Genomic DNA, 5,118 nt, shown 5'->3' with positions numbered 1-5,118 from the left:
ACCATAAATACATATAATTTTCGTTCATCAGCTATAACTTAATTTTAAAAATTTAACTGTGTATGCCTTGAGTCAGTAATTACACATTTAGAATTTAATCTGAATGCTAATGATAGAAAAGTTCACTCATAAATGTATGAGGAAAGCAGGGGCACTAATATTGATAATACCTCTCCAAAAATGCTTATCAATAGGCAACTGGTTGAATCATAATAGCCCAAAAATGAATTCCACTATTGAAAAAGATACTGCATGCTCATATATTTTTCTCTTTTATTTTTATATATTTCTATTTCATTTGATATATATACATATGTATTCATTTCAGAAAAAACAAACCGTAATTTTTGAGATCTGTAACATACCTAGCACTTTACAAAATTTGCAAAGCAATTTCTCGTATTTTATTTCATAGGAAAAACTAAGTTTTCTGTCCAATGATGTTGTAGTGTGATATGATTTCATGCTAAAAGCAATAGTTTCTCGTTTTGCCTGTGAATTTCTTTTAATTATTTCAAATATTTAAAAGTAGGCAGGCTGCCCAGGTGTTTGGTTTCAGCAACCATGATTAAAAGGAGAGGGAAAATGTGGTTTTTCTTTCATTGCATTTCCCTTGAGCATCTTCAAGACCCTTTGAAAGAACAGCTGCCTATCCCAGGCAACCTCTCTGCTTAGTCTACACGGAAGAGATGAAATTCACTCCTAAAGTGTGGGTGTTTTCAGGACCCAGTGAACTGGAACTTTCAGCATCTTCTGCAAGCCCCGTTGGGCCGGCCTTTCATGTGAGCAGGAAGGAAATGACTGACAACTTTCTCGTCTTTATGGAAGGCGGACTTTATTTCCAGCTCTCAGGTCAAAAGGCGGCGGAAAGAAAACAAAATCACTAAGAGATAAAGGCTAAAAATAACGTCCTGTGGGGTGAATCAACTCAGTTTGGGACCCTCAAGACAGCAACAAGGCAAGGATGTGCGTAGGGCTACATCTGCGTCATCCTTCACAGGTGGTCGTGACCAGAATCAAAATGCCTGGGCAAGAGAGGAAGAAGTTCTGCAAACAGGTGTGCTGGAGGGAAGGCGTGGGGAGGGGAGAGGAAGAAGCCACTGAGTCGATCCTGGGCTTGAAGCCCACACACTTTCCCAGCAGTTCACCTCCGGGAGAGCCCAAGGGCTGGACATGGGCTCGGAAGGAGCTAAAATTTGTTTTGGGGTTTTGTGGTTTGGGTGATGCACTTTCAGTTTAAAATATAAATAGATGTGTTTGTGCAGTTGGGCTTTCTTTCTCTTTGCTTTTAATTGTCACTTTAGAAGAAATAAGTCTATGATTCACAGGCTAATGCCAAAAAAAAAGGGAGTTCTCACTGGGTGATTTCCTACTTTATAGGAAGCAATGGGGTAATGGGTTTAAAAGTCACCCGAAAGACATCCGCTGTGGACTTTGATGATGAGTATAAGAATGATTCACTTCATTTATATAGCACTTTAATTGTGTTTTTAGTGACATTCTAATTTGGACATACAACTATCCTAGGAGACATAAGGTGATTATTATTCATCATATTTTACAAGTTAGAAAACAGAGGTCAGATAAGTTAAAGATTGCATGTTCCCTTATAGACTAAGCTATAATAAGCACACACACACACCACATGCACGCGCGCGCGCGCACACACACACACACACACCAGGCACAATCATTATTTCCCTAACTGTACCACTGGGCAAACCCCAAGGGGAAAACTGGTATTAGATGCTGCTAAGGAGAATAGTGCAAAAAATAAATAAAAAATACTGAGTAGAAAAGTATGAGAAGGATTCTAGCCTACATGGATTTAAAAACAAACTAGATCCCAATGGGATTTGAGCAGTGCTACCTTACAAGGTCTTTCCAACTGGCTGCTAAATACTTCCACCAGAATATGCCACTAGTCCTAGGCACCACGTCTATATGCACTAAACAAGACTGATCATCTTTCTTTATCCTCCTCCTTCCTTCCGTTTCTATGTTAATGATGTCACTGTCTTCCCAGGCTCCCAGACTCCAGTGAGTTTTCCAATGTATCCACCTTCCCTGCCTTCTACATTCAATCAGTCCTCTTGCTTCAACCACTGAAATGACTCTTACATGTTCTCTGTCTTATATCCTAATACAATCTAGGATTCCTCCCACCTAGACAAATGCAATAATTTATTCTCTCTTCTCACTGCCGCCACGTCTAATACAGCAGCTCCAATTCGTCTCATGATCTATTCCAGCCAATCTTTCCTTAAATGTGACCTGATTATAACACTGTGCTGCTCAACATCCTTCACTTGCCATAGAATAAATTCTAAATTTGTTGGCCGTGACATTTGAGATCATTCATACAATGGTGTCCAAATGTACATTTACAAAGATCCCCAATTTTTTTTTTTTTTTTTTTTTTTTTTTTTTTTTAGGTGGGGTTTTGTTTTTTCTCCCGGCCTGGAGTGCAGTGGCCGGATCTCAGCTCACTGCAAGCTCCGCCTCCCGGGTTTACACCATTCTCCTGCCTCAGCCTCCCGAGTAGCTGAGACTACAGGCGTCTGCCACCTCGCCCAGCTAGTTTTTGTATTTTTAGTAGAGACGGGGTTTCACCATGTTAGCCAGGATGGTCTCGATCTCCTGACCTCGTGATCCGCCCGTCTCGGCCTCCCAAAGTGCTGGGATTACAGGCTTGAGCCACCGCGCCCGGCCCAAAGATCCCCAATTTAAACAACACCGTAAGACCGCTTTCCCCAAATACTTCCTCTTACCTCAATATCTACCTGCTCAAGATCACTTTACCCTAAATATGCCCTCTTACCTCAATATCTGCCTACTGAAATTCTATATCTTCCTTCTTTGTCTCCAGAAATATTCACATCCTTCAAGGTCCAGTTCAAATGTCCTCTACTTGATGGAGCCCTTTCCAATTATCTGAGCCATTAGACACCCCATTCTTTCCTTCTGCTCCCACTAGACTTGGCATCTCCCTTGCACCACCTATCACATTTGGCCTCTTAATAAAATTGTTTTGTTTCCTAATAAATTGCAACCTCTTTCAAGGGAGATTATAGTCTATACTTTCCATTCTGGAAAGTACTTGACATAACCCTTTGCCCATAGAAGATACTTAATATATATATATCAGTTGTAATAAATTAGAAGGACTAACCAAAGCTTTTAACATAACTTCCAAGTTATTAAAGCATGCAATAATAACACCAAGCTACTTGCAATTCCCCAGACACTTACAATGAAAGCAATAGCTATTATTTACTGAACATGTATTATATGCTGAGGATATCCTACGCATCTTCTAGCCCATAGCAACCCTGTGAAATTTGTCATGTTCACATTTTACATATGAGAAAACAGATGATTAATAACCCCTACAAAGCTGCACAGATGGGAGACAAAGGATGGAGAATCAACGTTATCTAATTCCAGAATGTGCTCCTCATCACCATGCTATCGCCACAACTAATGTCACGGATGTGTTTTCACAGGTATCCTGGACAGTTTCCCTAAAGAGGTAATACTTTTTCACCAAGGCATACACATCCTCTTGCCCAACCTCCCCTGGAGAACAGCTGGATAAAGTCGTGATGGGTGTAAACCATGGCTGAACACCAAGCTGTGAGCTAAAAGAAAGAACAGAATCTAGAACCCAAGAGTAGAACAGGGGTCACCAAAGCAAGACCAAGACAGGAGCAGACCCATTAGCTGAGTTGAATCCAACAGACGGTGAAGCTGGAAACCTGACTTGGAACAGACAGGAGCAGGCATATGGACAAGTGCAAGGTCTGAAGAGGCCAGCAGTAGACAGGAACAAAACAAAAAGCTGACCTGCCAGGGGTCCAGAACACAGTCATGCAGAATGGGCAAGGAGTCAAATTCAAGCAACCCCAAGGCTACAGCTCCAGATGTGCTGATGTTTCTGGGAAGGCAGGACACAATCTCAAACATTATCTGACTTGGGACTTTTAGGTACAGTTAAATGGAAAGTCCTGCCCAGAGAAGAGAATGGTGTTTGGGGGGAAGCTAATTCAGAAACTTCCGATAATTTATTTTTATATCCCCAAAAGGCCATGGCACAATTGGAAGTACACAGTAAACACTCCATAAACATTTGTCGATTACCTAATAGAGACGGAAGTTTGTTTGTATGTTTTCCTCTTGTAAACACAAAGTAAATCATACCCAGTCAAGTGCCCCTTGCTTAAACTAGCACAACAAATCAGAAGTACCCTAACGAGGCCAATTCTTTTGCAGGGTGCAGAGTTGAGTCCTGCGGGAGAAGACTGCTCTATCCCCTAAGCCTAAGTAACTGGAAATGCCATACATCGCTGCCAGGGAATAAACAAAGATTCCCTGACTACTTAAGAGCAGTACAAGCATTCTCCAAGATACTATGATTTCAAGCAGCATTTGGGAAGCTAGCTTGAGTCAAAACTAGACTCTTCCAGAAAGACCCATTCCATAACAACACTTCAAAAACTCATCTTTCCCAGATAAGAAAATTCACTATACATCATCATCAAATTTCCCAAAAAATCCAAGTTATCTCTGTTATAGGGGTCAAAATTCAAGGCCAATCATTCACTCCAAACAGAACTTTTTCAGATGTTTGAAATTCCCACATGAGTTAGACCAGACAAGATAAACTCTGCCCTTAGAGATTGTGGGGGGTGGGGGTTATCTTCAGCAATTTTCCCTTGTAATCTTTGCTCTCAGATATCCTGAACTGAACTCATTATTCTATTTCAAATAGTATCAGTAACCAAAGTCAACAGAGAAAAGATTATTTTTATTGTTTATGAAATACTTAATATTTATTGTATGATATTGAAGGCTTAAACAAAATATCCTTCTTCATGGGTTACTCTATAATAATAATACCACCTGTAATAGCTTCCATTCAGTCCTAAATAAATTCTCCCTTCCTGCTAAACAGGAATATAAAACGTTAAAACCCATGAACAAAATTAACATTTTTAACTCGATCATTTTAACTAGCCGGTTCTCTATTTATCATGGATGTTGTGACCTAATCATTATTTCCCCTAATAGGTTTTGTTCCTTTAATGATTTTAATAGGCAAATCAGCCTCTTTTATGG

General features: G+C 40.1%; 1 long non-coding RNA gene across 1 annotated transcript; it reads left to right on the top strand.

Annotated features, from left to right (window-relative positions):
• The first annotated feature begins 874 nt into the window (after nt 1-874).
• LOC111542477 lies at nt 875-4,148 on the top strand. The gene is made up of 2 exons (XR_002731576.1): nt 875-1,057; nt 3,507-4,148. It is a non-coding gene; the product is annotated as an uncharacterized LOC111542477 (long non-coding RNA).
• The last annotated feature ends 970 nt before the right edge of the window (nt 4,149-5,118 follow it).

Source organism: Piliocolobus tephrosceles, chromosome 16, assembly GCF_002776525.5.
Source record: "Piliocolobus tephrosceles isolate RC106 chromosome 16, ASM277652v3, whole genome shotgun sequence".
Lineage (NCBI taxonomy): Eukaryota > Metazoa > Chordata > Mammalia > Primates > Cercopithecidae > Piliocolobus > Piliocolobus tephrosceles.
This window is presented reverse-complemented; position numbering and strand designations above follow the sequence as displayed.